This window comes from Engystomops pustulosus, chromosome 3 (assembly GCF_040894005.1).
Source record: "Engystomops pustulosus chromosome 3, aEngPut4.maternal, whole genome shotgun sequence".
Lineage (NCBI taxonomy): Eukaryota > Metazoa > Chordata > Amphibia > Anura > Leptodactylidae > Engystomops > Engystomops pustulosus.
Window position 1 is genome coordinate 48,343,902 of NC_092413.1, and position 25,066 is coordinate 48,368,967.

General features: G+C 41.6%; 1 protein-coding gene across 7 annotated transcripts in view; it reads left to right on the forward strand.

Annotated features, from left to right (window-relative positions):
• Positions 1-25,066, forward strand: part of SLC8A1 (solute carrier family 8 member A1) — a 371,105-nt gene that overhangs the window by 101,052 nt on the left and 244,987 nt on the right. Inside the window, exon 1 of one of the 7 annotated variants that reach the window (XM_072140723.1) lies at positions 14,164-14,433. The exons of the other annotated variants lie outside the window; for them this stretch is intronic. The gene's annotated coding sequence lies outside the window, so the exon portion shown is untranslated. Of the gene's footprint in view, positions 1-14,163; positions 14,434-25,066 lie in introns of those variants that run through there. 7 annotated transcript variants of the gene reach the window in all.

The window sequence follows — 25,066 nt, forward strand, 5'->3', positions numbered from 1 at the left end:
TATTATAAAATACAATTATTATCTTGTTTCTCATATGGCTATTTACAATTTAAATTAATATGCCAGCACCATGTTATATAGGAGGAGGAGGAGGTGAACACATTAAGAAACTGTTTTGTATATCTAATATATATAGCTGGATGTATGTACGTGTGTGTGTGAAACTTAAGCTCAGAGACTGCCGGCAACACAGACAGTCACTGAAACTGTCCATTCTAGTTTTAGGTTTTCTTGTACAGGTGGTCCCCTACTTAAGAACAACCGACTTACAGACGACCCCTAGTTACAAATGGACCTCTGGATGTTGGTAATTTACTGTACTTTAGTCTTATGATACAATGATCAGCTATAACAGTTATTAAAGGTGTCTGCAATTGAGTTTTATTGTTAATCCTGGTTCCTATAACAACCCACATTTTTTAAAATCCATTTGTCACAGAGGCCAAAAAATTCTGTCTGGGTTTACAATTATAATTCAACTTACTGTACATAACCCGGGGACTGCCTGTATACAGATTTTTTTTTCCTGCAAAGATAGATATCAATCCACTGAGGTTTTCCTACACAATAACGTGCCTTCAGGTTTTAAAATGTCAGATTTCCTTTGAAATAAAAACCATGGGTTTCCTTTAAAATACAAGCCTGTTACAGTGTCAGTGCACTTCTATAGAGGGGAAAAGAAATGGAGTTTCCCCTTCTCCCTGCTGGATTTGGGACCCTAAGGCATTCTGTCACATATGAGAAATGCAGAGCTCACAAAGTTACTTACATTTGATGTTACTACAGAGTAAAATATATTCCCTAATATTTTTTTATTTAAAGCAGTTATCAAAACTTAAAAAAGTATCTGTTCATTTGTTACTATAAAGTAAGCATATACAATAATAAATATATAAAGTAATCACATACAATAATACATATATAAAGTAATGTTATGCAATAGTAAATATTAAGTAATGCATATATATATAAATTAGCCATATACAGTAATATATTTTGTACTATGGTCCTAGGACAGTGGTGGCGAACCTATGGCACGGGTGCCAAAGTTGGCACTCGGAGCCCTTTCTGTGGGCACCCAGGCCTTCACCCCAACACAGAGTTTGCCAGCTAGGACTCAAGGCTTTCTCCTGTAATACAATACCGCCCAGGACACGTCATGCTCAGTGCTATTTTAAAGTGACTTCCTTGGCTGCCAGGACTACAGGAGGAGCAGAAAGGGCTGGATAAAGATGGATTGTCATTGGAGTTCCTGCTCTGGGTCCCCTGATTCTGCCTCTTCAGGGGACCCTGGAGGGAAGCTAATATCCGAATTTCTCCATCATCTTTCTATTGTATTGTAACTTTCTATTGTAACTCAGGACGCCAATACGATTATAATCTGTCATACAGCAGGGAACAATAAGTTACTGCTTAAATTGTCATGTTGGCACTTTGCGACATAAAAGTAGGTTTTGGTTGTTGCTTGGGTCTCCAAAAGGTTCGCCATCACTGTCCTAGGACTATGCCTCGAACACCGAGAATGAACACTAGAACATGTAGTGCCCAAAGATAGCAGAATAAGGTTCCGATTTTAGATATTTTATTAGTTGTCAAACCAAAATAATAATATCACTTAAAATACTATATATTTTAAAAGCCGCAATATTTGAGAGTTACTTTATGCATGAGCTTTGGTATTTAGAGATGAACATCTAATTGTTGGCCAATTCGTTAATAGATTTGTGATGTACCCATCCTCTGAATACATTGGATGAATTGATTTGACATGCATAAGGTGCACTTTGGTAAATCAAAACCGTTCAATGGATTCTCCTATTGTTTTTATGGCAAGAAATATCTGAAAAACAAACAAATCAGTGAATTGGGTAGATCAATTCGTTCAAGTGAATGAGTTGGAATTAGGGTCATATATACCAGTCTGGCAGTCCAACCCCGGTGACCTGTACATTGAATCTGGTCTTACTCTTCTCATTAGGAGCTTAGTTCATTTCATGGTCTAATAGTCCAATGATATAGAAAAATTAGACTTTTATCCTAAGTCCTTTATGTTCTCCCCTCGCAGTTCATTTAGAAGGTACACATAGTCATGCGTGACTACAGCCACATCTGTGATACAAATATAAAGACTTTGTATATTTTAAAATAGTAAAATTGTAAGATAATCTGTCATATTGTCCATGTAGACAGTTCAGTGATCACAAATTGCTCAAGAGCATAATATGGTTTCTTTGCCGTACTCCTTTGGATGCCACAAAAGTTAAAAATATAAAAAATAGTTCCACAAAACTGTGCTGCATTATATGAAGATCCAAGCATGAAGTTTTTGGACAATAAAGCATTGTTAAAAGAATGATTATTTGGTTGAAAGCCATGTTCTTTAGGACTCCCATAAACATGCACATTCGGTTGGATAACAATAGTTTGATGTAACAAGAAATATGATATATATATATATATATATATATAGATATGGTAGTTGGATATCTAATAAACCTCCATTATTTCTGTGGGCAAATGTTCAAAGCAATATTCTAATCTAGTAAATGCTGTCTATTGTACAATACACATTTATGACGATATTTCATTGTAGATTGGAACTCAATTGGTGCTGATCCAGCTGAAAATTTTCCACTTTTGACATTTCATGCTTGATGTAGTCTTGTAACACACACAAATGTAGATTGCTGGGCTGCATTTTGGACTTTATTCTAGACCGTTTTCAAGACTCCCACAGGTCAGCCTTCACCTAAGAGTATGGGTGTGATGCCATTTTTAACAAGACTACTTATGATTATCCCGTCTCTTTTTTTGCATCTTATGCACTATTGGTATTATAACTAGAGGTCCAATACCTCTGGGACCACCACTAACCAGAAGGAACTAAAATACTGTGCTTTTGATGACTATAGCCAATTTACAGCACCCCCACCACTACAAACATCAACCATCTCGGCTGCTCCGTAATTCAAAGGATCAGTGGGGGGTCCCAACAGCCCGATCCCACCAAGTCATGTCATATGACAGTGAAAATATTATGGCATCACTAATGGCATAATTTAAAAAAAAACACCTTTAATGTGGATGCCCAGCTCATGCATAATAATTGTACAAGAAAAGACCCCCTACCATTACCACGTTTTCAGCTTTATGAATGAAAATTTTGAGAAATATTCACTGAAATAACAATAAACAAATAAATAAAGAGAATATAAGAATACATAAAGGAAGATTCAAAAATAAAACCGTAATACTAGTTAAAATATAGATTCCTGCTCCCTGTGTACTTGCACATAAATAGTTAATAACCTAAAGGAATTTAAAGTGTTACCAAATGCAGTCCATATTGTAAAATACATATCATCGCCACTGAGTACTGTCCTTCAATCCAATGACTATTTTTGACAGGTTTGTACAGCCTCCAATGCTTTCAGGAAAATGAATTCAGCCCCTTCGTGACCTGAGCAGCGGGGGACATTTCTCTGGATGACTTTAAAGCTCTCATTTGGGCTGTGACATATTCAGAGTGACATTAAAAACTGTTCTGTGGCTTATTTCTGCATGCATAAAGTATTTCCAACATTATGTTCATGTTTTCCTTATGTTTCAATTGACAGAAAAAAATATTAAGCAATGTCATAGACTGACCATAATATGAAACTATACATATGAAGTTGCTAATACTACATTGCGGGTACATCAATGCCCAATTGTTGGAGTCAAGGGGCTGTGACTTCCAATGATCACTAGTCAGCTTTTTTTGGTGTCCATATGGTCAGCCATTGATTATAAATAATGGACCATGATACATCAGGAGCCCAAGTGACAATTTCAAGTAAATTTTTTTTTTTTTTGTGAGAGAAAGGCTGCTTGGATGGACTGGTGAATAGACAAGGGCCATGATTCCTAATACTAAACCCCAGCCTACCCTAAGCATTATGTGATAACTGGTTAACGTTCCCTACCTGCGTCAAAGTGCAATCATGAAGTCAAAGAATGGACAATACAAATATAAACAATACAAATGTAGAGTAGTCAACAAATACGAGTCAGAACAAAGAGGTCAATTCAGTACAGAATCAATAGGCAAAAATTATGGTCAGAAAACAGACAATGGGTTATGGAATCCAAGATATCAAAATCAAAATAAACACCAGTAAGCTTCAAGTAAGACTTATAGCAAGAGTCATGGTCTAGAAGATGATTGGACTAGATCCCTTACAAGACAGGCCAGCATGGTAGAAATGTGAGTGTGAGCAACCAGACCAAAGTCAACAGGTGATGGGAGTGGTGGAAAACAATTAAGACATCTGGGTGTGGCATTACGTATTGGCACCCCATGACTACAAGTACAGAGGCCGGGAGGGTTCAAAAAGATGGACAAGAAGGCATTCCGTGATGACACCGCAGAACTATAAGTATGGGGGTCGTTGACATTCAAAAAGCTGGACGATACTACAGGGACAACTATAGGAAAATGGGTATACAATCAATAGAGGAAGATGGAAGGTGGATATGAAAGATATGTTAGGCGGATGGGTCTCGTGGTCTGTTTTATCACAAATATATAAGAAAGTACTTCTTATTTCAGTGGATGGTCTCATTGGTGGTCATTTACTAAGGGCCCGATTCGCGTTTTCCAGACCTGTTACCCGAATATTTCCGATTTGCGCCGATTTCCCCTGAATTGCGCCGGGATTTTGGCGCACGTGATCGGATTTTGGCGCATCGGCGCTGGCATGCATGCGACCGAAATCGGGGGGCGTAGCCGAACGGAAACCCGACGGATTAGGAAAAACCGCCGCATTTAAAAAACAAAAAGTGTCGCGGAGCTTGCACTTACCTTCACTAGGAATAGGCCAGTGTACTTGAGTGCATTTCAGCGGAGTTCAGCGCAGCGTCGGAGGAACGTCCGAGGAACTACCTTAGTGAATTCCGTCCGAACCCGGATCCACCGCAGAGAACGCGCCGCTGGATCGCGAATGGACCGGGTAAGTAAATCTGCTCCATTGATTTCATTTAAACCACTCGGTGATAGTGTACCCAATTTGTACATCCAATATACCTCTCGCCGGCACAGGGTGGCAAACCTGTTAGATGTTTTGACAGGTACATGGTCAATGGGCATAATAGAGATAGGTAGTTCAATTTTAGGATGATAAGGCACTGCCTTGTAGAATAAAATCTTGACGTTTTCCTTATGTTTGTTTAGACGACTGCGGAGCGCTTGTACCGTCCTCCCTACGTACTGTAGATCTTATCTTATTACACTCAATAAGATAAATGATATATTTAGTGTCATAAGACATCCTGTTTTTAATCTGATGTATGCCTCCCGTATTGTTTGATTTAAATGTTGTACCCGGTTTTATTGTTCTACAGCAGAGGCATTTTGTTTTATGGCATTTGGTGACGCAGCGTGTTGCATTCGTATTTTTTGTTTGTTTATGTATGCTTGGAGCTAAAATGCTGCCCTTCTATAGGTAATTATTGGGCGGCTTGGTAGGTGTTCTTTCAAATATATATCCTTTGTTAGGATTGGCCAGTGTCTCTGCATGATCTCTCGTATTGCATTATGCTTAAAATTGTGCTTAGTAATGAACTTGCCTTCTTATCCATCTTTTTGAACCCTCCTGGCCTCCATACTTGTAGTCATGGGGTGCCGATACGTAATGCCATTCTGTTTATCTTTTGAACCCTCACGTATTTGTAGTTCTGCCTGGCCATCACGAATGCAGCCTCCTATTGTCACCGGAAGCATCACGTGAAGTATATTTTGAGCATCAATAATAGAAAGTAATATCTGATGACGAGGTTGCCAATTAAAATTAAAAATAAAATATATAAAAAGACTTGTTAGTATAAGGTTAAAACATCTATTTTTCAATAAAAAACATTTATTTCTATACATTTGTTCTTCCAACCCACCAGGAATGACCCGGAAAACTTCTGGTAATGGGGGTCATAATCTCTATAAATGGCATCTTTGTGTCTTTTTATGTATGAACCTGACGAAGCGCTTGGTCCAAGCGCGAAACACGTTGTTCTTATATTATCCTAATGGAAATTTTATTTTGTTTTTTAATACAATAATTTTTTCTTTTTAAACGCATACCGGATCCATTAGCACCATTTTAGCGTTCCGACAACAATACAACCCTATATGGGATACCGATGCACGTGAGCAGGCAGTCATGTGCAAGGAGCCTTTGAAAAAAATTGTGCTTCTATGACACTTCTAAGGGATGTTAGTATACTTTTAAGGTGAAAAATGAGGGGTTTTTTTGTCACATATATATGTATTATAGATGTGAATGGAACACTTCATTGAGGCACCAAACTATTAAAAAATACATGTACCTTAGTACAGAGTCTATGGGGCAGTTTTCTGGCATATAGGCCCTAAAAGTCTTGGCACATAGTAAGGATTTGCGACTATTTCCCCCTTATGCTACTTCCGCGGCAAGTGGACATGGAGTGGTGTAATGGGGGTGTGCCTGGCAGTGGAGTAGCCTGCGGCAGGAACTACTATATCACATACCAGCTAGGGGATATATCAGGAGGCCGTAGCCTCCAGATATATCTGATGCATCACGCACTGTGCTCCATGCTCCCCTATATCTACAAGTTTAGCTCACAACTTCACCTGACATCAGCACTTTATTTGTCTTATACCCCTGTATAAAGTTGGGCAAGTATTTGTAAATATACAATATTTGGCTACTTGTTTGTGCCATTATAGTACACACCCAATGCCCCTATAAGCACATTTTCTTTGTATAAATGTGCCCCTATTAGTTAGATATCAACAGCAGTTCATATTTCCACAGTAAATGAGCTGGATTTATTTAATAGATTTCCCTCATTCCATCTCTTTCCATTTTGTTGAAAGCGTATTAAAACAGATTATCTCATAGGGGCTTTGACCTTTATTTCCCTGTATTAAGTAATAGGTAAATTAGGGTCAAATCAGCAATTCATTAGAACAAAAAGCGGAATATTAGAAGGAATTCAGAAGGAAAAGCAAATGTGTATGTAGCAGTAAATAGATGTCTACAATGTCGACCTGAGGCACCTAATAATCTGAGCATTTGACATCCCCAAAATGAGTGGTAATCTGGAGCAGGAGGGGAGGATGAAATACCAAAAAGAAGCAGGGCTTCAATACGGTTTTTATTTTCTACCAGGAATATCATAGGGGTGATGTAATGTATAAGACTTTTATTTAGGGATTTAGTAATCCTTGTTATCACATTTGGGCACATTTACTAATCTCCGTGTAACAGTTTTCGGTCGAACTTTGCACGTTCTTTTTAGTGCAAACTGCTTGCACATGTGTTTAAGAAGGTTCCGGGCCACATGTGTGTCACACGCGAACATTTTGTGCCAGGAAAGTATTAGTCTTCATGCAAAACAAATTTCTGAACTGAAGGGGGTGTTTTGGTGCTCAGTCGTTCTCGTGTGCCAGATTTATTGTGCAAAGTCCAACAGAAATGTTAAAGGAGCACCAAAAAAAAGTGACGCCCGCTGTCAGAGCTGTGGAGAGAGCGCCAGATTCATGAAGAACGTGTGCCAGAAATCCTGAATCTGCCGCACCCTGCACTATACACAGGCAAACTGCCCATAGTGGACTTCTTAAACTAATGGTCTTTCTAAGAGGTTTCCATTTAAATGTGTTGCCTTGCAACCAAGGAGTCCATCTCCTCTCAGAGTCCATCTCTTCTCAGTCCACGTATGAGATGTCATGGATACACCTGTGTTCCATCACTTTGTAACTACTCTGAGCTCTATCTCTCCAGACTGTTCTGAATGAGAGACCATACACACTAGATATCAGTCTCCTAATTTCCTGAAACAATACACATACCCACTTGGCTAGGCAGAGCTATCTACCTGTAGAGGTGGCTTATAATCCATACAGGAAAATGGTATGTTGAAATCCAACATTATCTCACCTAAGGTTAGGGTCCATGTTTTTGTGCTAAATTTTTACTGGGATGTTAAATTGTGGTGCAAAGGGTTAATGAATTGGCGCAAGACCCAAAGGGTCGAATCTCCAGATTCGAGAAGGTAGAGTATCACTCCATAGTCCAGCTTGTGCCACAAACATATCGGAAAAATAGATGTGCAGGAAAAGTTTTGATTCCCAATCGTCACCCAAATTGTGCACCCAAAGAAGAACAATTTGTGAGTGTAGAAAAAGTACCAATATTGTGGCACCGATGCTTAAAAAATATAGTGCAACAGGCTCAACAAGGAAATAATAAAATACACCAATTTTCTGTCATTAATGAATGCCCCCCAAATAGTCTGTCAGCAGGTCTGACTGACAGCGATGAAGTGTGTAAGGTCAGTTTACCCTTTGTAAAGGATCACAAGTCAAAGACCCAACTAAATGCCTGCCGACCATAGAGCGGTATAGATTTACTGGATTTAGCAATCTTCCTGGAGGCAATTAATTGAATCACGAAAACAGGGTGGCTTCAGAGGCGATCCATGGACAAACCTAGTGCGTTCAATGGGAAAAAAAAAACCTTTAATGGAAATCTTCTGCTTGAATTCAGTCTCTATTGCAGATTTCATCTAATTTTTCCCTTAAATAATTGTGCAGCCCATAATGCTATTTTCTTAAATCATGGACAGAATAAAAGAAGAAGCCCAACCCAAGTTAGGTGACTCACTATAGGGATCATGGTGCAATAATTAAGAATCTAATGTGGAGCAATGTCAATAAATAACTCTGCCTGTCACCGTGGCTACAATTTATCCAAATTGCTTTCTTTTTTTGCCTATATTGAGTGTTATTTATCTTTATTTATTGATATATTTCACATTGTTATTAATATTTCATATTATTATTATTACTACTACTGTCATTATTACTACTGTCATTATTACTTAAAAATCCACATCAACAAAGATATACTATGGGTAAAACTGCACAAAACTATTTGTATTGTTTGTACTCGCTATGCAAAAATATTGAATTACTATTGAAAAAAAACTCTGAATAGTCTTGTGAGTATTGCAGATTTTCTGCAGAACAATTCCACCATATGAGATCAAAGCCTCTGTCTATGTCAAATGTAAAAGATCAGCATTGGTAAAACATCTTCTATGTGTCCTATTAAGGAGGTCTTCTGGGCTAAAAATACTGTGGAGCTAACCTACTCTGCAGTAACATGGCCTGACCATTATACATAGAGCAGAGCTGTCTGCTTTCTGTTCCAATTTCTGCTTATCAGTTGCTGCAACCAGCTGATATGTGAGGGTGCTGGTTGTCAAATCCCCATCAATCTGATACTGAAGTCACATTCTATCAATATGTTTTGTATATTTCTAGACTGAAAACCTCTTTTATTGGTCAAAAATATTTACGGCTGAGAACCCGGGGCACCTGCATGCCTACTAAACACTGGCCACCCTATTAGCTCATGACATATGAGGGATTCAAAATGTGTTTTCTCTGTTTTCCTTGTAAGTATTCAATCATCTTTTTTCTTCACCTCAAATAAAATATAGTAACGAATGACAGCAGTTTGGGGGCGTCAACATATAACACTTTTCGTATAAAGGTGCCATCAGCAATGGGATCTGCAGTAAACCCAAAAATAAGGGAAACCCAGAAATCAATATAGAAATTTATTTTATTAAATCACCAAAAAAGTATTAAAAACATACACTTAAATGAGGAAAAAGGGTTACTAAAACGTATGTAGAGAAAAACAGCTACCACATAGCTGTCACCTAAAGCAGAGTAAATCTCAACTACATACAGGCTAACATATACCCAACATATATACAGAGGAAAAAATGCAATCTGGGATCAAAAATGATTGTATACAGGCCATACAACCCAATCCCCGACACATGTTTCCTGTAAGATGCTTTGTGAACGGTATACAGGCAGTCCCCGGGTTACATACAAGTCGGAACTGTAGATTTTATCATTGTAATCCCAGTTAGAACTTTTTTTGGTCTCTGTGACAATTGGATTTTAAAAATGTTGGGTTGCCATAAGAATGAATATTAACACTAAAGCTTCATTACAGACACCTGTGATAACTGTTACAGCTGATCATTGTAGCCCAGGACTAAAGTACAATAAATTACCAATATCCAGAGGTCGGTTTGTAACTAGGGGTCGTATGTAAGTCAAGTGTTCTTAAGTAGGGGACCGCCTGTACAGGGCATATGTCTAATTGCTCTGGTTCAGGAGCAATCATTAGATCATGTGTGTGCTATATGGGTCTACTGCTGCTTTGCAGAGTACAGTGAAGCTTCTGTAAGTGAAGGGAAAAGGGGAGTTCTATAGGCAGGGCCGGCTCCAGGTTTTAGTAGGCACCTGGGCCACAAAGCCTTAATCGGCCCCTTTGGGCCTCCCTCCAGTAGCCCCACTGTCTCCGGCCAACATAGCCACACTGTCCTATCCTGTTTAGCCACACTGCCTCCTCCGCCTGTAGCCACACTGCCCCCTGTAGCCACACTGTCCCCTCTCCTGCATAGCCACACTGCCCCCTCCCCCCTGTAGCCACACTGCCCCACCTGTAGCCACACTGCTCCCCTTCCCCTGTAGCTACACTGCCCCCTCCCCTGTAGCCACACTGCCCCCCTGTAGCCACGCTGCCCCTCCCCCTGTAGCCACACTGCCCACCTCCTCCCTGTAGCCACACTGCCCACCTCCTCCCTGTAGCCACACTGCCCACCTCCTCCCTGTAGCCACACTGCCCACCTCCTCCCTGTAGCCACACTGCCCCCTCCAACTGTAGCCACACTGTCCCCTCTCCTGCATAGCCACACTGCCCCCTCCCCCCTGTAGCCACACTGCCCCACCTGTAGTCACACTGCTCCCCTTCCCCTGTAGCTACACTGCCCCCTCCCCTGTAGCCACACTGCCCCCCTGTAGCCACGCTGCCCCTCCCCCTGTAGCCACACTGCCCACCTCCTCCCTGTAGCCACACTGCCCACCTCCTCCCTGTAGCCACACTGCCCCCCTCCCCCTGTAGCCACACTGTCCCCCTCCCCCTGTGGCCACACTGCCCCCCTCCTCCTGTAGCCACACTGCCCCCTCCCCCCTGTAGCCACACTGCCCCCCCTGTAGCCACACTGCCCCCTCTGTAGCCACGCTGCCCCCTCCCCCTGTAGCCACACTGCCCCCCTCCTCCCTGTAGCCACACTGCCCCCTCCCTCTGTAGCCACCCGGGCCCCCCCTGTAGCCACACTGCCCTCCCTGTAGCCACACTGCCCCCCTCCTCCTGTAGCTACACTGCCCCACTCCCCCTGTGGCCACACTGCCCCTCTCCCACTTGTAGCCACACCTACCCCCTCCCCCTGTAGCTCCACTGCCCCACTCCCCCTGTTGCCACACTTCCCTACTTCCGGGAAAGAAAAAAACTTCCATTTCCTCGTTCCCCCAAAGCAGCACAGGAACAGCTGCCTTCTTTCTTTGACATGTGCCTGCGGTACGCGCCAGCTCACTTAAAGCGACACTGGTACAATTGATCCGATGGCCCAGGTGGGCCCCTCCAGCACCCTTGGGCCCTGGCACTTGCCTGGGTTAGCTGGGTTAGCTGGGTGCTGGCGCCGGGCCTGTCTGTAGGTAAGTAATTCTCCTGTAATAACAGTTGATGGTCCCAGTGCGAGGAAAACCCATTGATAGAATAAAAAGCAATTTTAGAACGGACATTGCCTTGCTCAAACTCTTTTAAAGAAAGCACAATAATATGACAGACACCTTGACTAATCTCATAACTTTAACTTAGCCCATTAGTTGGCATCTGGTTTGATAACTATGGTACATTGATTAAATGGGTTGTCCGAGAGTTCTGAAAAAAAACCAAAGGTGGCCGGGAGGAGGCTGCTTAAAAAATAAAGTCCTACTTACCTTCTGGTGCCCTCCGGTATCCAGCGCTGCTGTCGCTCTGGTCCGGGCGGCATGAAAACAAACATGGCCGCCCACGCCTACCCGTCCCTTTGTTTACATGGCGCCCGGACCGGAGCGACAGCAGCGCACCGGAAGGGCACCGGAAGGTAAGTAGGACTTTACTTTTCTAAGCAGCCTCCTCCCGGCCACCTTTAGTTTTTTTTCAGAACTCGGACAACCCCTTTAATGCTTTGATGTGGATTGGCTTGCTTTGATGTGGATTTCCTGATTTCGGTTACAATACAACTGTTAAAATTTTGTAGAGCAACCCCCAGACCCCTCGGTATAGTATGCGTCACAGTCTCAATCCTACTTACTATACCTAGGGACTCTTCAGGTCAAGGGTTCTCAGATGGCAGTGCTAAGTAGGCTACTGTCCACACCCATGCGAGCCACATGCCGCTACAAGAAGACATATGCAGAAGACAATACACAGATAGGCACAACGCCTGTAATAACATGATTGAGAAATTATAAGTCCCAATCTAAGGTAATGAGGTTCATGCTTGGCAGTGGTTTAACACAGTTATCCTCATATATATATATATATATATATACGTCTAAATGGCCTTTCCGCCAGATGCAATGTGTGTCTTTTGGTCATTATGGAAATATTTACCATTCCGAACTTTTTGCGTACTTGGTGCATATTTTATACGTCAGATTTATTATAGTGGTTAGACAGCTTGGGAAATGGGATTTTATTTTCAAACATTGGAATAATTCTTTTGTGTGTTTATATTGCACCACTCGGGGACCGGAGTGGTTTTGTATCTGAAATTGTGATCTTTAAAAAAAGTTGGAAGTTATGAATTTGACTTCAACATCTGGAGTCACCTTATAAATCTGTAAAAGATGTCTGAAATGAAATATGGACGGGATTTCAAAGAAAGTCACAAAAGTTTGCGCAAATCTATGGATAAAGGCTTCCTACACATGAAGTGTGCAATATCAAGACAAAATATATTTGCGGTCCATTGTTTCTATGAGGTCCATTTACCTCGTGTGAGGTGTATTTATATGCTGACATCAGAAAAGACTGTCCTAGCCGCAGCCACGTAAAAGAAGAGGACCTGCTCTATACTTTGTGGCATGGACAGTCGTCTCGTTCACAGGAAAGCCATGGCCATGTGTCTGAGCCTATAGAAGTACATGGAGATGAATGCTATCCCTTGCCATAATAATGGGGCACATTTACTTACCCGGCCGTTGGAGCTCACAGAAAGTGCATTGTCCGTCATTAATGCACTGTGCCGCGATTCACTAAGATTGTGCGCCTGATATCCTGCATGTGTCACTTCCCCGCTCATGTCCGCCGGAGTTCCCATTTTCTTCCTGGTGCATGTAAGTGCTTGCGCTTGCGACACAATTTGAAAGTTTAATTCCCGCGCTCAGATCCAATCCGTCGGATCATCCCATGGCACGCCTCCCTCGATTTCTGTTGCATGAAAGACAGAACAGCTGCGCCACAATCCACTGTTAAATACCTGTCACATCCGCGGAAAAACCCGAAAAAGTTGGAGAGTCTGACGAAAGTGCGTCCGCGGACCCTTAGTAAGTAAACCCCATTGTGTTATTGTGTATTGTGACACGATGGGGGTTATTTATCATTGGCAGATTTTTGGTTTTTTTTTCATTGTGCCTTGCTGCGCCTGTTGCGCCTCAATTATGAAGTGTCGGCGTCACAATATTTGTCTTTTTATGACACTCACACCTTTTTTTCTTTTGGGTGCACAATTTGGGCACCGCTTTGAAATCCTGACACTTTTCTTGCATTCCTAGTTTCCCGACACAGTTTTTGGCTCACACTTAGAGCTGCAAAAATTTCACCATCCTGAATGTGAATAAATGAAATAAACCTTTTCGGTCCTGCGCCAATTCATTAAACGCTTGCGCCTCAATCTAACATCCCAGTGTACATTACAGCAGAATTTGTGCGCCAAAACCTTAGATCCTGAGCTACAATTCTGCACGGAGAAGTGATAGCGACCGCGCTCCTGATGTGAAGCGTCACCTGTATCCATCTCCAGGATTAGGGATGAGCCTGACACACAAATGTGCGCTGATTTATGGCTCACACTAGGCTGTTAGTTTTCTTCTTTTACTGAAAACTGCTGAAATGTGAGGGGAAGTGGAACTTGGAGTAATGGTGGAAGTCTGATCAATGGGGTGGGAGGGTCTGGATGTTGATAAGAGGGCTGGCTCCCAGCCATGATGTACTGCAAAGCCTGAGTCCCTCACTCACAAAGCAGAGGAAATCGGAAAATATTCCCAAGCAGGCAGCGCAGACAGCTGGGGGGAGCGCAGGAGGATCCAGGGAAGTGTGAGGAGGAGGAGGAGGATGAGAGCAGCAGTGTGCGCTGTGCTGTGCTGCTAGCTGCCTCTCTGCATGGCAGTCTGCTCCACCACTCAGCACAAGGCGGCTTCTTCCTGATCTGGACCTATATAAAGGTGGATGTGAGGAGAGCTCCTGCTGTCAGCTGTGGCACACACCCTGGACCGGACACAAGGTATGCCATGCTCTGTGTGCCACTTACTGGCTCTGTAGATTAAGCGCCTAATGCGATTACTAGACGGGCAAGGGGCCGGTGCCCTTCATGGTGGTGCCCGGAGCTGCCAGTCTCCTCATGCCCTTGCCCGGCGGGGCTGGAGGTGTGCGCTTCATTCATACATCAGTGCGCACGCTGCTGCAGCATTGGGATCCCCACAACTTTCAGGATGCTGTGCACACTGTGCGGTGCTGAGCCTGGCAGCTACCTGACTGCATAGTATACACTCTATCTATCTATCTATCTATCTATCTATCTATCTATCTATCTATCTATCTATCTATCTATCTATCTATCTATCTATCATTCATAGCTAGTATGCTGCATGTATCTTATTATACTGTAATATAATATGTATGCATATGTTATATGGATGTGTGTATATACATGTGTATATATATATATATATATATATATATATATATATATATATATATATATATATAATAATGCCACCTACATGTCCATACATTATTATATTATATCTATACAGTGTATGTATCTGCTGAATATGACATACTAATATATTTGTATATATATATATGCATAAAGTGCTATATTCATTCCTTTACTTCTCTGGCAGCCAGCACATGCAGCAGTGATGGGCACATCATGTGCCAGCTACTATTGCCACCATTGTTGGGCATCTTTACTATTTATTTCCTACATCTCTATTCTTCTTGCCATCATGAGTGTCCCCTGCTGCAGAGTACATGGTAGTAGTCCCATGCTAAGCTGTGGGATGGAATGGTTAACTCTTCCAGTGCCAGTTGCCCGCAGTGCGTTGCTTGATGTCCCCACCCCCAGCAATGGAAGGGTTAGCCGCCCCCCTCCTCCTGCACTAGGAGAGATGGATTTGTAGCTTTGGTGCCTCAGTAGGAGGAGGTGAGGAGTGTGCGCTCCCTGGAGGGATAATGTGCATGTCTGCTGTGGCTGGAGGTGGGTTATTCTGACTGGAGACATGTGCCCCGGATTCCTCCCTCCTTAGTTCTCATGGATGAGTTGGTCATTGGTAGTCATGCTGCCTGGCAGGTATGGCAGGAGACGGGCAGCATGCTATAGGATTAGCCTCCATTCTGCAGCCTGCATGTATATGGACAAGTGAGGAGCCTCATAGGTCTTGTCACTGCCTCAGGAGGAGCAGATGAATGGCAGATGATAGAGCTCACACTGCGGATCCCTCACTTCTACCAGGTCTCCCGCTTTTCACCAATTCCCTTTTACCACTACTCTTAACCTGTTGCTTGCCAGGGAGAACTGCAATGTGCGCCAAAGTGATACCTATATTTTCCGTACAGACCGGATGACCATTTGAATAAAAGAAAGGTCATATCAGGCAAAATTGCATACATTTTGGATCAAATATTTGTCTTTTATAATGGCGCAGTACAGAAAATGCCTTATATTTGGACTGGACAACGTAATGATGAATGACTTCTGAGACGCTCATCTTACCCTGTAGTATATTTGGGGTCATTTGCTGTCTATAGAGGGGTTGCTGCTTTCCTGGTCGCCATAGGCTCCTCTATTTGTAGTATTCATGGCTCGCTGCAGACTCTACACTACACTGTCTATATCCCACATCAGGACGCTGCCTCATTTCCTGATTTCCCAGCACAGTAACCGAGGTGGAATTCATTCATTTCTGCATGTGTCAAACAACAGATTTCTCAATACCCTGGCACAGCTGTTGCTTACACCATAGTATCTTCTCCTCTCTGACTGTTACTTCCCGCTAATTCTCCATACCTTGCATATATTTTACCCAGCTCCCAGTATAAGGTGCCACAGACGGGGGGTGTAGTACTGCAAGACTGATCCTTGTTTGCTGGGAAGTCAATAGTTGTACTATTATTGGTCACGGTATTATACCGTAATGTACTTGAGCAATGCAGTTCTTGTCTGGCACATTGCTAGGTAATCCTTTCAATGCAGAAAACCACAAGTGACATGGCTTAGCACACGTGGAGATGCCTGGCCATGTTTTACTGATGAATATTACAATATTGTATCAGTGTTATGGCTTAATGTGTATAATATTCATATAATTCTAAATCTGGATACATTGTTTGGATGTTATGATGATATATTTATGTAGAAACAGTCTTGTAGGGAAGGAAAGGAGAAGTATATGTCACTGATTACAACCTACAACCAGAATTTTATCTATCATTTCTATCAACTAATCCCCTTATCTCTTTGTCTGTATGTCTGAGCCTATAGAACGTGAGTATATACTGCTGGCTAACCAGGAGATGGTATATAGTGGTAGTATAGCCTGCACCATGCATACATTATGTATATGCCATGCATAGTAATATTCTTCTGTGTACTGAATCATCATCATTGACCCAGAAAGACAACAAGTGCACAACCGTTACGCTGTATCCATGTAAAAGTGATGGTTGCGCTTGCTGGAGGACGGTGAAATAGGGAATGACCTTGTCTCTTTGGGTTTGTAAAGGGAAAAAAGAAAGAGGGTTTGGCATATGGGAGGCTGGGAGGTCTGATCACACAATATTGTTCCTGCTTTAAAAGGAGAAGTGAAATGAGAGCAGAAGCTGAAATACAGCATGTGAGCGGGATCTGTGCTCATCGTGATGGAATTTATTATCAGGGTTCATAGATATTCCTTGTACTGTATTTATTAATATCCTCATAGTATTGGAAAAATTAAGATATTTGGGTTTAGTCAGATGCACCATTTAATGATGGCGTCTGGCTCTTCTAATCTTATATTCATGACCTGTATAGGAGTAGGGTGAGATAGTCTGTAATAAACTATCATTGTTATTCATCAATCATACATGAATGGAGTGTTCTAATATACATAGATCGCCACAGAGATTACATGCATAATGCATGTCAGCAATGTCTTATAATTAAATAGGCTGCAGTTATTCTTACTGATTTCCATCACAACTTACTTAGAGTCACATGGTCCAAACTCCTACCAAAGTCCCACTTGACATAACTTGGAACCAGCCCCGGTAGATGTGATTTAGCCTTTTTAGATATGGGTGGACATCTCTTTCCATTGTTGAACATCTATTTGTTTTATCCCTTATAGGCAATAAGACTTTGGCAAAGACAGAAGGAGCCAGGACAACACAGGGATTCAGTTTTTGTGGGTAATAATAATTCCTTGCTGCCCAATCCTGTGGTTAACCCCTACTCTAATGGCGGTCAAAGTTTTGGCATAAAATGGTTATGGTTAAATAAGTGACATCCTTGATCACTAGTCCAAGAAGTTTGAATAGAGTAGTAATGGAGCGTGTATGGAGTATCCTGCAATTGTTCGTCCTCATAGAGAATGAATGGATCAGCATGGCACATGCAGGACTACTGTTCAACATAAAACTCTCCTAAGGCCCCTCTCACATGCCCGTTTATGGACGCCATAGAAGTGCATTATGCACAGTAGGTCGAGCACAATATATGTCACCCTACCGTAGTCGGAAAAAAGATATGACCTGGCTGTGCAGCACCTTATGGAAAAGGAGGGGTGAGGTGTGCTTAACCCCTCCCCTTCTCTAGCCAGCCGTATGCTACTCTCAGGTTCTGGCCCAGGGAGCATATGTGTGAGTGTAACCGGGCCTTACAGAGATCATGTAGTTCGAATAGTGTCAGACTGGGGTTCTTTGGGCCCACCAGATAATATTACTCTTGAGGCTCAACTTTTATTAACACCTAGTAAAGTGAACCTAGCGTCCTACAATTTGGTTTGTGTATTGTTGGACCTGTGGAGTGTAAGAGCCTGGACCTACTGGAGCATCCTATGGTGGGCCAGTACTACACTCTTCAAAAGGGTCATGGAGCATGAGATCCCTGTTCCACTGTTCACTTAGTGCATATTGTATTATTGCTGAATCCTATCATGATCAATATGATTGATTTCATCTTCTTGATGGTCAAAGGTCCCTCCGACTATTTGAAATCTGCTTTATACTGACCCCTCTGACCTCTGCTGGCCAATTTTGGTAATATCTGTGTGTAGGCCAATTGGAAGTTATTACAGGGTTTGCACCATTAAGGATACATGAGTGACCACTAGTGGTGCAACCCTACTGATCGCGAAATGAAGGGATCGCATTTCCCCCTTTTGCGATGGTGGTCACACATGAGCAGTACTGCTTTGTTCAGTCCTCAGGTAGTGGAGTAGAGCACTCAAATCTGTTTTAGGCTAAGAACACACAAATGTGTTCAGTCCTTGAATCCCAGACCATGTGAGCAAGATTTCACAGACTGAAAACAGTTTGAGAGATGGGACTCCGAGCATCATAGTTCTATAGGATGCAAGGAGCCACTTCAAAACCCCAGACACCAGCACCGTACTGTAATCATGTTCTACTGCTCCTAGGGGAAAAGGGACTCCTTGTATCATATATCAGTAAGATGCTTGATGTCCTATTCCTGACATAATGGGGCATATTTACTAAGAACAGTGCAGTATGCACTATATGCAGTTTGCCTGTGTAGTGTGCAGAGGGCGCCAGATTCAGGATTTCTGGAACACATTCTGCTTGAATCTGGTGCTCTCTGCACTACACTGACAGAGTGCACCATTTTTTTTTGGTGCACCTTTAACATGGGCCGTGCAACACATTTATATCAGACTTTGCAAGTTAAATCTGGCGCACGGTCGGCGGTTAAGCATCGGAACTTCCCCTTTAGCGTAGAAATTTGTGGTGCAGACACTTTTTAAGCATTGAACATGTTTGTTTGTGATCAGCCTTGGGTCCATAGACTTTGTCTGCCAAAATAGTGCATATGAGTGACCAGTTCTGCATTCACATTAGGGACATGGGCCCCAGCATTTGGTGGTCCCAACATGTAAATGAAGCCAGTGGGGCACATTTACTTATCCGGTCCTGTCGCGATCCCTGAGATGCGTTGTCCGGGGATGAAGTCCGGCACGATTCACTAAGATCGTGTGCTTGATATCATGTGTTGCTGAGGTCCGCCAGAATTCACTTTCTTTTTCCCTGTGTATGTGAGTGCATGTCTTGCGACACAATTTGAATTTTAAATCCCGCGCTTAGTTCGAATCAGTCGGGTTGTCCGACGGCCACGCCCCCCGATTTGTGTTGCATGAAAGTCGGCGAGATTGCGTGCACCAAAAAGCCCTGTTAAATGCATCGCAAATCGGAAATAGTCGAGAAACGGAAATGCGGTCCGCGGACCCTTAGTAAATGTGCCCCAGTGTGTTCTGACATAAAGCTATGGTAGTATTCTGGGTTCTTACTTTGGATGAGAAAATGCCTTGCTATTCTTCAGGATATGGTTTCCATCTATTTCTATTGTGTAGCATGATATTACTCAGCTCTGCTACATCGCCAAGCACAGTTCTGCTACATTTGCCTATCCCCAGTAGATTTTTGGTTTGTTTTAGCTATTTATGACTTATACACTCAGTTCTTGGAAATTCTGCAAATGAAAGTGTTAGCAGCAGATGGGGAGGGTGACTTAACATGGGATGAATTTTAGTTTGGCACGGTGTATAAAGTGAAGTGAGACGAGCGTAAGATGCATACTTTATTTCTTCTGCGCCCCTCAGGATGCAAGATTAGTTGCTGTGCAACCAGCTCGGTGTATTCAGTGTGTCATACTCCTGACTCCTGCTATGTTAGAAACAGACATTCTTGTTGTAAATTACAAGTACGAGACAAAACATCGGGACTCCCTTTTATATAACACTTTTTAGACATAACCATGGCAGGATTTCTGGGTGTTAATCTAAAACATGTGTTTGTTTCCTTAAGACTTATATTTCTTTCAGCACGCCAAGTCCACTGAACTTTAAAATTGCCAAATTTGGTATATATACACATACTGTATGTGAAATGGAGCATGTTTTGGATGTTATTGGGGAATTGTTATCTAAGCATGTTAACAGTGTAAGCCATAAGTGTCTTGTACGTGTGGGTCACACCTCCTTGACCCTCACCTATCTCAAATTGTGGACCCTTAAGACTCTATTAAACGTATTGCCGTGGCTTTTGAGAACAGAGAGGTGGCCACACATTTACAGATCTTTTCATTCATGCCTAATGGATTTCCGAAAACTTGTACACTTGTACTACAAATTGAATGCGGTTCCATTGATGAGACCCATGAAAGACATGTCCTGCTGAAGAGCTTTTGATTATACACATATATATATTTTTTGTCAAGACAGCTTTGTGCCGCTTTCACACAAACATTTTGTGGTCTGTTTTTTTGTATCTGTATTTGCGGATAACGTGGGTTTCCATGTTGTGCAATGGAGTCACTGACGGTTCTTTTCTAGTGCTGTGTTTGCGTAATTTTAGGTCCTGTTCTTTTCTTTGTTTTTTTTTTTGTCTAGTGCCTTCCCATTGAAGTCTTTGGGTCTCACGTTTTTGTACTCAGGTTGATTTGGTTTTTTTTGTGTTCTGTTGCTTAGATACAAAGCACATGTTCAGAAAATCATCACATGACCAATTTTAAATATACACACAGACCATTTTTTCAGATGAGAAAGGAGCAAACAGTCTAAAAACAGATGAAAAACACAATGTTAAAACAGACCTTCAAGCCCTAGTTTGCAGATACAGAAAAAAAATTGTGTGAAAGGCGCCTAAGACTGAGACTAAATTTGTGGATCTCCGTCTACTAGAGTCTTAATATATGCAGTGTAGCTTCACTCCTAGGCCCCTGTTTTCTAGCCCCTGTATTTGCGGGTAACTTCATGTATTTCTATGGGCTCATACACACAGCAGAGGGTTTTATAGTCCTGTGTCTGAGCTTAGTGATCCTGGTTTTGGCTGTGTTAGTGGCTCTACACTATGGGACTGTTCAAAAAACTGGTGCAACACAGGTGTTATCTGTGTGCCCTCTGTATTTGCATATTTCTTGGTAGGGAAAACACTGATGCATCATTTAACAGCCTGGGACGTTTTTGTGGACAATGAATGAGAAAACAGGCTACAATGGGCTGAAAAACACAACAAAAAAAAAGTGCAGGAAGTAAGAGTTCTTCTTATAGAGACTTTGCCAATCAAGGCTTGTTCAGACTTATAGCCATTGATGCTCCACTATGGGATTCAAAGAAATATGCAAATATGTTTTCCAGTATGGGCTAAGAAAAACCATGCCTCTTTTGCTACCTTGTAATCCCATGATGTAGGATTAAAGCCAAAGCTGTATATCTATTCCAGAAGTAACGGATTCTCAACTGTAGACTGTTTCAATGTGTTTGCATCCCGTCAGTACATTATAGAGACTTACGGAGACTTTACCAATTAAATCCTCCTTACAGGCGTGTGGAGACTTCTAGCTATTGATCCATCACTAAGGGATTCTGGGAAATATGCAAATAAGTTTTTCAGGATGGGATAAGGAAAAGTGGAAGAAAAAAACCTTAGTTGGGGACAGAAGAAAAAAAATGTGTGCAAGAGGCCTTATTAATGATGAACTGATCTAACTCTTAAAGATTTCCATCAATAGATAATGCATTTGCTCGGCAGGTGAAGGGTTATTTGTAGGAAGGTGGTTTCTTATATAATATGGAAAATTGTTGCATCTATGATTACTTTAATTTTTAGGATCTACAGAACCTCACAGATGTTGATCATCTGACACAGGCCATCTTGGACAAAGGTTTCTTTATCCTCATGTAAAACTACTATGTTTCAGTGTATTCTCTAGTATTTGGTAGTATTGGTTGCCTTGCATCCTTAAAACCACTATACATGCATGGATGAACACATGTGGTCTACATGTACACTGTACAAATATCTAGTATACTTCTTACTTGTTCTAGTCTTTAGAACTCATCTCTATATTGGTTGTGTTTGAAGCACAGATTGAACACAAGATTTTCCATTTCATTTTGTGGTAAGAACAATTTTTTTCTTAATAAAGGAAGTTGTTAAATATTTCATATGTAGATGTCACAGCAAGTATATGGCATAAACAATACTGAAACTAAGGGAAGATCTAGGTTAGTTATGACTCCATATTTAGTTATCACACCTTTGGGTTGACGTGGATCGGTCACATATTGGTTCTGTATATTTCATGCGGGTTGTTTACCCTCTCTCCATCTAAATCATAAATTACACTGTGGAAGCTAAAGGGTTAGATTTAGCTTTGCTGGGGCTCTAAGAAAAATTATGTCTGTGGGTCCGCCTAATACACAGCTCTGAACAGGAGGTTTAAGAGATACGAAGCCCTGTATGTAGGTGCGTGATGGTGTGATTCCCCCTAATCAACAGGACCCTATGCAATTGCATAGGCTGTATTATAGGCAACACTGCCCCAGCAAAACACATTGGGGGTCATTTATCATTATTTTTCTTCCTGTTTTTTCTTTAATCTTTGAGACATTTTTGGCACATTGCAATTTTTGCCTTTTTAGGGACATTTTGAAGTGTCCACCGGACATTTGTTTTTCGTCAGTAAGACACATTTATCTTCTATTCCAGATGTGCTAAATGTCGCAAATGACATTTATAATTTAAAATTGTCTAATATTTGTGTTGTTTTTTGCCGCAAAAAACTCCAGACAGAACCATACTTGTAACAAATGTCTCAAAAAAAGATCTAAAAAAAAAACATTTCACACAAGAAAAAAGTGAGATTGATAAATTACCAAACCAGCAGACCGAAAACGGCAAAAACTAGCCAAAACAAGAAGACTTAAGATAAATGACCCCCATTGTAACAGAAATGTCATCCTGCACCGATACATTTCAGAATATATTCTAAGCAGACCATAGTATATTGTAGGCAGTTCATTCATTGCCCATCCATATATCCCTGCAATTCTCACCATAGCCACCAGGGTTACTAATAAACTGACATTTGATAATTCTGTAAAAGATTTCTGGGCAACAGTCGGTAATTTACATCACAGACAAGACAGATACTGGTAGCATTACAACACTTCAGCAGGAAACACGATAATGGACTCCACTACTGATGATAGGGGATGTCACATCTTATCTTTTCTTTCTATCTGCACAGAATATGCCTCAAAAACTCTCAACACAACAAGAAAGAGAAAAAGATTTAAGAAGCTGCATAGAACCGGTCCACCGGTCCTGCCAAGATGGTGAAAAAATATACCTTGGTGGTCTTTATATTTCCGTTGGCTTTAAAGGAAACCTACCACTTGAAGTGGCAGGTATAAGAAGGAAATACCGAGCACCAGCTCAGGGTGAGCTGGTGCCGGAGCTTATTTTTGTTAGTGTTTTAAACCGCTGTATCGCGGTTTAAAACACTTTTTAAACTTTATAGCAGAAGCTGCTTCGGCGCAGGGAGGTACGCGCTCAGCGCTTACCATGCGCGCGACCGTGCGCGCGGCTACATAGGAAGTGAAGGAGAGCCGCGCGCATGGTAAGCGTTCAAAAAGTGTTCAAAAGCTCCGGCACCAGGTATTCCTTCTTACACCTACCACTTCAAGTGGTAGGTTTCCTTTAATAAGACAAAAATCAGCATTCTCCTTTAAAACCATTTCTATGAATGGCACCTCTCATTTCATGTAAACTGTGATGAACTAAGTAAATGTATTGAGTCATTAAAAATCTGAAAAAAAAATTCAACAAAAGCAGAAGTGAGAAAAATCACAGTGAAATCCACCCTCCTCCTATGTGTTTCAGACAGAAAAAACAAGTGTCTTTATTTATGGCCATCTCTATGTCTTCTTTAACATTATTTGTTGAATAGTTAAAAGTTATTTACCTATACTGTACAGGCAGTCCCCTACTTAAAAACACCCGACTTACAGACGACTCCTAGTTACAAATGAACCTCTGGATGTTGGTGATTTACTGTACTTTAGCCTTATGATACAATAATCAGCTGTAACAGTTATCAGAGGTGTCTGTAATGAAGCTTTAGTGTTAATCCTGATTCTTATGACAACCCAACATTTTTTAAATCCAATTGTCAGAGAGACCAAAAAAATTCTGTCTGGAGCTACAATGATAAAATATACAGTTCCAACTTACATACAAATTCAACTTAAGAACAAACCTACAGAACATTTCCTGTACGTAACCTGTGGACCCCCTGTATAGGACATGCTTCTTAGTTTTCGGATTACGCTGGTTTGATACGCTCGGGTTATTTTGCAGTATCCAGCACACGAGCTGACAGACTGCTGATAGCACAATGTATGATAATGGGATATTTCTCAGATTCTGATATGTTGGCATCATATAGCAGGATTTTCTCCCCTATAGTACGGCCCGGCTTTGTATAATCAGCAGGTTGTACCTATATTTGGTGCAGAAGATATTGAATTATTCATTGTTGTTGTAGCCTGTAACCCACAGGGGACGGGGGAAAGTGACAGCACAGGTTATGGAGAGGTTCTGCAGCCTGAGCGATGGTGTAAAGAGCTCAGTAAGAAAACATGTGGCTAATTTACATAAAACAATAAAATGTGCAAAGGAGTCTCTGCAGTTACATGCGTATAGCTGGAATATTCGCTCTTCTGGCATCACGGCTGAACAAATATTGTAGAATTCATTGAGGAAGTGAAGCTAAAATCTCTCAGTCACTTTCAAAACTTTTTTTTTAAAGAGAACCTGTCCCCAGAGCGACATTAAAATAAAGCTCTTCTAAA